General features: G+C 44.5%; 3 non-coding genes across 3 annotated transcripts in view; all 3 read right to left on the bottom strand.

Annotated features, from left to right (window-relative positions):
* The window catches only part of trnaf-gaa (transfer RNA phenylalanine (anticodon GAA)), a 73-nt gene extending 35 nt beyond the window's left edge, over nt 1–38 (bottom strand). The window contains exon 1 of the tRNA in view: nt 1–38. This exon is cut by the window's left edge and continues 35 nt beyond it. This is a non-coding gene — a tRNA (tRNA-Phe).
* A 94-nt stretch (nt 39–132) lies between these two features.
* Nucleotides 133–206, bottom strand: trnai-aau (transfer RNA isoleucine (anticodon AAU)). Its single transcript has one exon. It is a non-coding gene; the product is annotated as a tRNA-Ile (tRNA).
* A 93-nt stretch (nt 207–299) lies between these two features.
* trnap-agg (transfer RNA proline (anticodon AGG)) lies at nt 300–371 on the bottom strand. The gene has a single exon. It is a non-coding gene; the product is annotated as a tRNA-Pro (tRNA).
* Nucleotides 372–10,000: the final 9,629 nt, after the last annotated feature.

The raw sequence follows: 10,000 nt of genomic DNA on the forward strand, positions 1-10,000 counted from the left end.
TCTTCAGTCTAACGCTCTCCCAACTGAGCTATTTCGGCCAGGTCCGTGTGCGGTCTGGCCGGCGGGGATTTCAGTGAGACCGCAGGTCACTTGCGACAAGCGCAAAGCTGAAGGTCCCAGAGGGCAAAACGCTGGCCCGTACGGGGATCGAACCCGCGACCTTGGCGTTATTAGCACCACGCTCTAACCAACTGAGCTAACCGGCCCTGTCACGCCAGGGCTTGCTGCCCAATTTCCCAGAAATAGGCTGATGGCCCGTAACACTAATCAGACTGGCAAGATTAAAAGCTGAAAAGCACGGGCTCGTCCGGGATTTGAACCCGGGACCTCTCGCACCCTAAGCGAGAATCATACCCCTAGACCAACGAGCCGACACCGACGCCCAGCCTGCTGCTGCCTGGCTGCAAACATGGCTGTTTGCATGGCTCGAGACACAACGAGCATCGTCAAAACACGTTGACACAAAAACAATGCCAAGACAAATTGTGATGCTTTGTTTTGCGCAAAAACAAACTGAAGTTGTAATGAAGCTTGCTTGGGAGTACTCACCCTGTAAAGTTCCTCGTGGGTGCAAGCTTTCCTGACCGCACAACTCACCTCTGATAGCGAATTTCAACCTTGTGATAGCCAAGGGGATTATTTGTAATGAAGCCCATTGAAAAACCACAGCAGTGGTCTTCTGAGTGGATTCAAAATATGCCAACGGTGACGGTGGACCTAAGATGAAGAGGGAGACTCTTCCAGTGCTCAGTGAGGACAGCTAAAAAAGCCAGGTGTCTTTTAGACTTTAAGCCAGAGCGGGAAACAGAGAGGAGGAGCTGGCTGCACGACCCCAGTGACCCTAGAGGTGGCGTCTTGAGCGTCCACACACATATATTGTGGAGCACGAACAAGAAGGGCCTTAAAAATGAAAGCACAACCTTTTAATTTAACCTACAACTAAACAGTAGCCAGTGCAAAGTCACCAGCACAGAGGAAATAGGGTCTCTTTTCTTTGTGGCCATTGGAAATCCCGCCGCAGCGCCCGCACACCTGCTAGAGGTCGCTCCTCGCCGGTGTCTTTGAGAGCGATGGACACCTTTGCTCCACCGTCCAGGGGAATTAGCTCAAATGGTAGAGCGCTCGCTTAGCATAGGAAGGGGCCCAATCTTTACGCCCGCACGCAAGCGAAAAAGACGCAGAAAACCGGAATACGCCGGCAAATTTCCCCTGCAACAATATTCGTACTATATTCCCGTGCGATATGGGGGAGTTTTAGTTACATGTGAAACAAGTCACTGTCCGCGGCCTGGGCTCGAACCCATGATCTGCGCGACAAAGTATCCAAGGACGTGCTGTCATCTGTCTAGTACATGTGTATTGTTAGGTATCCAATCAAGTGCTTAAAATGATAAATATTAATCAATATAATATGTAATAGATAACTAAATCTATGACATATAATTATATTGATTGATATTTAGTATTTTGTGTATATTATTTTAGCAGCATATTACATGTTTATGGTAAAGAAAATGAATAAAAATGTTTCTTCAAAGATGTGTTTTTTGTCTGGGATATGATTTATCAAATCAAAAGACACTTCAATTGTAAAATATTTTATTAAAATTAATACACACAAATATTGAAATGAGTACACAAACACATTAGATATTTTTAAAATAGTTTTTGAATATATCAATGTTTTTTTTATATCAACATATATATTTTTTTACAATATATTGCTTATTTAAGGACTGAGAAAGCAAAAAAACTTCTTAAGCTTTGTTTAGTCATGCTGTCTGTAAATAACAGATATTATATTATTCTTATGCTTACATGTGCAATTAAAACAGATAATGTGAAAAAAATAATGATTCTCCTTCAAATAATAAACATATATCTTACAGGTTTTCAAAATAAGAATTTTAATAACTACATGCAAACACACACAATATATACAGACAGGACAATATGAAAGGGTGGGCCCATGTAATATATACAAATATGTACAGGACAATATGAAAGGGTGGGCCCATGAAATATATACAAATATGTACAGGACAATATGAAAGGGTGGGCCCATGAAATATATACAAATATGTACAGGACAATATGAAAGGGTGGGCCCATGAAATATATACAAATATGTACAGGACAATATGAAAGGGTGGGCCCATGAAATATATACAAATATGTACAGGACAATATGAAAGGGTGGGCCCATGAAATATATACAAATATGTACAGGACAATATGAAAGGGTGGGCCCATGTAATATATACAAATATGTACAGGACAATATGAAAGGGTGGGCCCATGAAATATATACAAATATGTACAGGACCAGCAACATTGAACAAAGCATAAAATGGATGTCTATCAAGCTAAAGATTACAAATATTTACAAACACTAAGAAAATGGTAAGTATTTACAATTATTTACAATAGACGCATTATATTATTAATTAGATAGATTGGTCTGTACAACTCTTGTGGTAGATATAATAGATATAAATTATTTACATAGTATAATATATAGTATTTACAGGCAGGGGGTGAGTGTCCACCTCTGCACTATGGCAGTGGGTTTCCTGGCTTCTTGTGCTGGCGCTGTTCTGCCAGCCACTCCTCTAGAGATTTACCACCGGAGGAATGGGGGCAAAAAGTGGCATTCCCATAGCGGCTGTGGCCAAAATCCTTTGTTTTGGGTTGCCCACACTTACTGCACGTATTAAATGGCACACCACGAACATATTTTCTTTTGTAGGTTCCAGCGGCCTCCTCTTTAGCCCTGCGCCGCCTGTTTCTCTGTGTAAAGCGAGACACAGACACAGGGGCAATGGGAGCAGCAACAACTGGACCTGCAGGGGACACAACTGCAGAAGTACCTGCACCAGATCCCATCACAAGCGGGTTCACAATTAAGAACCCTGACAATGGCTCAAGAGCAGGCAGTGTAGGAGGAGCCGCTGGTGCAGGAGTGATAGGGCGCACTGCTGTGACACTACCAGGTCGTCTGCCTGGCCGCAGGTGAGGAGCCTGTCCCTCCCTGTTTGGAGGGAGCACAAACTCATGCTGTGGCCCAGATGTTGTGGGAGCCTCCTCTAACCTCTCCTGGGCAGGAGGGAGCTGTGTGGTGGCTACAGGGATGCGGTCCTCTGCAGCCAGGCCTTGTGTAAGAACACTCATCTCCTGGGTGTTCTGCCGCCGTTGAAACCTGCACAGACATAATTTATATTACAGTTATAATATATGACACTAATCCTTTAATACAAGGTTTTACATCTACTGTGCCTACCACTGAATGAGTGTCCTTTGGTTAAGCTCAAAAAGCTGGATTGACGTGTCATCCATCAGCGGTCGACTGCTCAGCACCAGTTCTCTGATGTGATGGTAGTCTGCCAAGATTTTGGTCCATCGAGGAATGCGGACACCAGCCTTCTTACTCGGGGACTTATGGACTTCACACAGCTTGATGCACATGGCCTCGACCAAGCGGCTGGTGTTGGGCCACTGAGCTGGCCCGCCTGGATGGCCGATCAAGCACCTCTTCACGCTCTCCACCCCTGGGGTCACTCTGGTGCCTTTAGGGGCCTTGAAGCGGCCCTGTGTGAGCTTGGCCTGATGTCTGGGCTGATACTGAATCCTGGCCTTGTCTCCAGCAGCAAGAGCACTCCAGAGGCAGATAATCTCTCTCACCTGCTGCTCATCCAAGTAAGGGGCTTGACGGAGGTCCACCAAATATCCAGCCAAATTCTGAACTTTGTCCCAGCCAGCAACACCATCGGGCCCAAGAACTGGTGCCTACAAAATGTATTCATTAATATATACAAAATGTCATAATTTAGAGCATAAAATATTCTGATTAAGCTATACTAACTTGAGCCTGGTCTGTTGCACTGCTCCCTGTAGATGGTGCAGGGCCAGATGATGCAGCCAGCTGGTCTGGAGCCTGAGGTGGCTGTTGTGACAGCCCTGAGACTGTGACAGGAGGAGGAGGAGGCTGCCCATCTCTGTCACGAGATGTGGATGGCTGAGGTGAGAGGGATGGTGTTGCAGGAGTCTGAAGGGGAGAGGCCTGAGGTGGACTGGTCCAGGGAGAGCTGGAGGAGTCATCCTCTGTCAACACTGGCACTGTGATGTCCTCAGTGTCTTCCTCCACAAAGCCCTCATCCTGGACCTCCTCATCATCAATCTGGTCAACCAGCCTGTCCTCCTCAGCTGGGTTCTCAATCACAGTCAGTGTTCTTCCGGTCTGGCTGTACAGATACTCAATACCCAGCAATTCACCTGAAAAAGAAAATTTTAATGAGCACAGAATTTAAAATACATTTTTGTACTGGTAATAATATTTATTGTTTGAATTTGATTCTTGCCTGTGTAAACCCCAGGAGGGTGATAGCGCTCATCCAAGGGCTTCCCCAGAACCCTGCGGCTGAGCTGGTCCACAGCCTCCCTCAGAGCACTGCCATAGCTCCTCAGAGTGGATTGCCCCTTTACTGCCTCCTCCATTCGGTCTTCATTCCACCGCATCAGGCCTTCCAGGAGGTAGGCCTGAAAGTGGGCATCGCTGGCACTGGTTCCTATCATTTCAACAATAAATAATTAATGTACAATTTGTTTGCCAAAGAAAATGGCTTGAGTACTTTTGCGATTTACCAGAGAAGTGTTAACCCACCTGGGATGAAGCGGTTTAAGTGGAGGTGGAACGACTCCAGGGAGGTAGAGCCACGTGCGCACCGATAACAGCAGAGCTCCACACTGCCCTTCTTCAGTGTGCCCGTCTTGATATACAGAGGGAAGCCCTCTGGGTCCTGAATACAGGCAATGTGTCTCTGCTGGTCTTTCCAGATTTGCTGGATGCGCTCATGGTCTAGCAGTGGAACTCCCAGGGTGTCCTTTCCTCCCTCACTGTCAAACTGATCAATGAGCGCCTTGATCAGTCTTGTGGTCTCCTCCACTCCCCTGGTCCTCCTCCGGCAGTGCAACGCCAACTCCCTCCTGCTGATCCGCGCACACAGTGCCTTTTCTGATAGCAGGCCCATCTGTCTCGCCAGTAGCTCACCCTGCTTAGCCAGCCGAAGAGCAGCAACATCCTCAGCATCCCATTCAAAAATGCACCTGGAGAGACGTGCCATAAAGATGCCATAGAGTGGATGAGCCTCCGTGGTGACTCCCGCCGCGAACCGCCGCATGAAGTGCCAGATGTCAAGGCGCACTTGGAGCTCATTCCACTCTGAAAACATGGCCTTGATCTGTGACTGGCCATATGGGCTGCAGCAGTCTCGGTCCACGTACATGATAGCCGGTGGTGCTACTCCAGCCTGCCTGTAGCGCTTCATGAGCCCTGCTGCCATGGGCCACAGTCCGTGACCCTCTGCGGCTGTGAGCACGGACACCAGGACTTGGCCATGCTCATTGCCCACATTTGTACTCCAGGCAGCAGTGTTAGCTGCAGCACCAGCAAGTTTTTTGGTAACCTGTGAGGTAAAATAAATGTAACATAAGCTGTATGCACATTCACAACAATCATTAAAATAAATAACTCTATCTTACTTTTTTGTAGAGTCCATCTTGAGGACAGAACCAAAAACAGATGTTATTTTGGCCTTGATCTCATCCAGCCGCATCAGCACATCCCTGGCATACACTGCCAACAGCCACTTGGGCTTAGGGAGGGCAGGTAAGGGTGGTGGCTCTGCGAACACAGGAGGGGGATGACGGTGGACCTGGTGAAGGGTTCACAGGCAGTCAGGTACTGCAGCACACGCTGTGTCCACGCCTCGCTGTGCTCCTCACTCAGCTTTTTATAAAGCTGAGTCACACTGTTGCCCAGGGTCCTCTCCCTCATCATCCTGAGCACCCGGTAGTCACAGGAGTACCTACAGAGAGTACAATAATGCCACTAAATGTCATGAATTACTCAAAATATTTTAGTATATAAATGTATACATAAGTGAAGCAATAAAATATATTCCAAATATATGTGTATCTTCTACTTTCATTATACAGGGTAGCTCAAGGTTTTGTCTTGTAAAAGTTAAGACCTTTTTAAGACTTATTAATGCCACTTAGAATCAAATTTAATGCCAAGATTGCCGGCAAAAGGCCAATATTCTGTATAAATTGTATAAAATCTGTATTAAAATCTAGTACAGGTGAAATAACTCCAGTTCTGCATTTCAAATACTTACTAAATAAAAGGGTGACAAGATATTCGTAAAACCTCTATTGATAAAATTTGTTGCTAAGTAAATTCACAAAATTCACATCCAACTCTCAAAAAACAGACTTCTCTGTTGTTACTTACAAAGTAATGATCTATAATATGTTTTTGGCAAGTATAAGACTAAAAAAAAAACAGGACTTAGATGTCCTAATTTGACAATTTATGACCTACATGAACAAAATTTAAAACCTGTTTATACAATTTAATACTTTTAAGACCTTGTGGCTGCCCTGTTATAATTGTGTAATACCTGTATGTCAGCAAAGCAGGGAACTGACAGCGATGCCCCATATCCAGCTGTCCCAGGATGTCTTCAGACCAGGCAGGATACTTCTTTTTGCACCGCTTGCACTCCAGGTACTCTGTGGCGAGGTCATACCACCCATCTATGTCCAGGACCTTGCGCACAGTGCGGTAGAGGCCAGCAGCAGTCAGTTTGTGGTTACTGCAGGCCGGCTGGACACAGACAAGTGGAATGGACCACATCTTCAGTGGCATCCAAAGAAAAAGAGGGCGGCAGAAAAAGAGGTCAGGAGAGGCGGGAGGCTGGGCGTGGATGAGCGGTGGCTGGGGAGGATACCACCAGAGCTTCAGCTGTGGGACCAGGTCTGGCTTTCCTGTTTTGGCACTGGCTCTGAACAGAGTCTTCCTGATCCAGTCCTGTTGGAAATGCGGAAGGTGCTCGTTCCAGTGGACAGGGAGCTCAGTTGGCGGCTGGAACACTGGCTCAGGTCTCCACATGGCTGGAGGTGTAGGGGCAGGAGCCTCTGAGGCAAAAGTGGCTGGAGCTTATATAGAAAAAACATACAATTAGTTTTAGTTATTTAAAGATTGTCACTGCTGTCTTAGTAATGAGCTACAACTACAACCCACCCACCCAGCACTGATGGACAGCTACTACAGTTACTACAATTAGTACAAAATGTTTACTGCATGATTAATAGTTAGCCATAATGGTGAAATGAGTTATACTGGTGTTATGAAGCAAGAGGTAAATATCAGCAGCTTTTTCAGCATGATTACCATTAAATCAAATATAGAGAGGAAAGTGAGATGGGATTATATGAGTATAAAGAAAAGCAGCCCCAAGACACATAATCTACTGTGAGCCCCTCTAATAACTACAACATTCAGTCACCACACTTACAACCGGGGGAGAGCAAGGGATGTGGGATGTTTAGGAGAGAGGAGAATGAGTGTTAGTCTGCGATTATAACAAAAATAGCAAGTAAACATATTTTACATACACCTTTACATTTCCTTATTGTTTTGAAGAGGTGCACTCAAAGAATGCATGTTGCTCGAGACTTGATATGTGACATTTCTCTGTACAGTAAAATAAAAAAAAACATTTGGACATAAACACAGAATTTATATTATCACAGATCTGTATTTGAAATATCTGTTTAGTATAACACACCTTTAGGAAGTTGCTCTTCAGCTTGGGAGGCAACAGTTACCATCTCCAGATCATCATCCTCCACAAAGAAGTCACCTGCAGCTGTGTCTGTAAAATAACATTAACATTAAACACACACACAAGCACATATTAACAATACACCTGTACGCAGTGAAGCATGTACTCACCAGAGGAGAAGAGCTGTCTCCGGGCTGCAGGTTTTGATGGTGAGGGAAAACGTGGGACCGCAGCTGATGTTGAGAAAGGTATATTTTAGATTAATTAGCAAAAACTGTTTTCTTTTTTTTTTCTGTACAGTTCACTCTAGTACTTACGAGGTTTAACTGGAGACATCAGTTTTTTTGCCAACAGTGAACCAGACAGAGGTTTTTCAAGAGCCAACAGGCCCTTCACAGTGGCACTCAGGTGTACCCCAGTCTGTGTGGCAGCAGGTGGAGGCACTGACAGTGAGGCAGTGGTGTCAGGCTCTTTTGGTGCAGCTGAAGCCTGCCTTTTCTGTACATAGGCCTTGAAGATGGCCATGTTGGTGTTGGGCCTGGCTTTTGCCTTCTTCAAGTAGGTGATGAGGGCCCGGGCCTCCTTGCTTTGGTCCTCATACACCTCCTTCATAGACCTCCCCCGGAAGTCTCCAAACTCCACCATTAGACACCCCTGGTCTCCAGTCTCCCGAGCCGCTGCCATCATGCCCTGTTTCTTTTTGTACACCTCAACCTCTTCCCCTATCTCCTTGATCTGGGAGGTGTACCTGAGGAACAGATGTTTGTTTGAAGAGAGCGGGTTGTCCCTCTCCTCCTCCCCAGCAATGCTGACGACCAGGTACACAGCATACCCCAGCGAGTTCTCCAGCAGCCACCGGAACCGCTGGCCCTGGTATTTACCAAACTGGAGCTTGCAGTGAGCCAGCACCAAGAACTGGTCACCAGGATCCCCTCCATTCTCCCTAACAAAAGCAGTGGCCTCGGCCAGCACCTCCTCTTTACACCTGGCTCTCCCAGACACCACGGTCTCACTCCGATTCGCCTCCTCAGTTGGCCCCATAAGGAGACGATCCAGAGAGGATGTTCTACGGAACACTGGGTACGCATACATAATCTGAAATAAAACATAAGTAAATAAAAGTGTGGGTTACATTTAGAGACATTATAGTTTTAAAATAATAATAAGTATCATAATGCATTGGATTTATATATCACTTCTAGAAGATATAGGAGTATTAAGACTTCCACATCACGTTTTAGAGACAGTACTTACCCTCTGGTTATCAGATATCTGAACTTGCACTGAGTGCTAGTACCACTTTATTAACTGTATGCATTGAGTGTTGTATTTATGTTTGAGAGTTGTACCAAGACAAATTCCTATCAACTGTGTTGACATGGCAATACATTTATTGAATTGAATTGAATTGAATTCTCAGCATTCAAAGAACTTAAAATATTGATTCATTCCAAAATACCACAGCTGCCCTGGGGCAGTAAGTAATACTAGAGAGTAAATACTATAAAATATAATATCATTATGTTTAACTGTGTATTGTATCATGTGTATTATGTGTAAATAGAAATCACTGTCTTGACAGCGAACCCGCCCAAAAGCAATTTACCGCCATATTTTAAGCGGGATGTAAATTCACTATTATTTTATTCAAAAAATATTAAATAAAAAGAATTATATACAATCTTTACGTTGCTTTAACACCATATATCATGTGCAGACCATCCCGTAATTTGTAGTCATATCAATAGTGGGGCGAACAACAAATGAAGCGCAATTTAGGCGGGCATTTATGCATAAAATATTATTTTACTGGGCTGTAAAAGATTTTACTTTTATTTAAAATATTAAGATATACTATAAAATATATACGGATACGGATTTTGGTAAGTAAGTTAGTACTGTATTTTTTAATATAAGTTACCTTCAGATGTTCATGTTTATTTCGAGTTGTAACTAGTAAAGCGCCCGCGCCCCCACCCCTTCGGATATACACGATTCACATAAATAACATATTTTGATTTCAGAACGGCGAATTTCGCCGAAAATAATAATTCAATAATAATTAAAACATAGCCTTACCCAAAGCTGTTAGATAACGTTACCTATTGCAATGCAAAGATGACAATAATAACGGTCAAAAGTACGTTAATCAATAGGAGAGAAACGCGATTGGTCAAAACAAAGTAAGCCACGGGAGAGAAACGTGATTGGTCAAAAGTAAGCCACAGCAGAGGAACGTGATTGGTCAAAAGTAAGCCACCTCAGCAGAGAAACGCGATTGGTCAAAAGTAAGCCACAGCAGAGAAACGCGATTGGTCAAAAGTAAGCCACAGCAGAGAAACGTGATTGGTCAAAAGTAAGCCACAGCAGAG

This window comes from Chanodichthys erythropterus, chromosome 8 (assembly GCF_024489055.1).
Source record: "Chanodichthys erythropterus isolate Z2021 chromosome 8, ASM2448905v1, whole genome shotgun sequence".
Classification (NCBI taxonomy): domain Eukaryota; kingdom Metazoa; phylum Chordata; class Actinopteri; order Cypriniformes; family Xenocyprididae; genus Chanodichthys; species Chanodichthys erythropterus.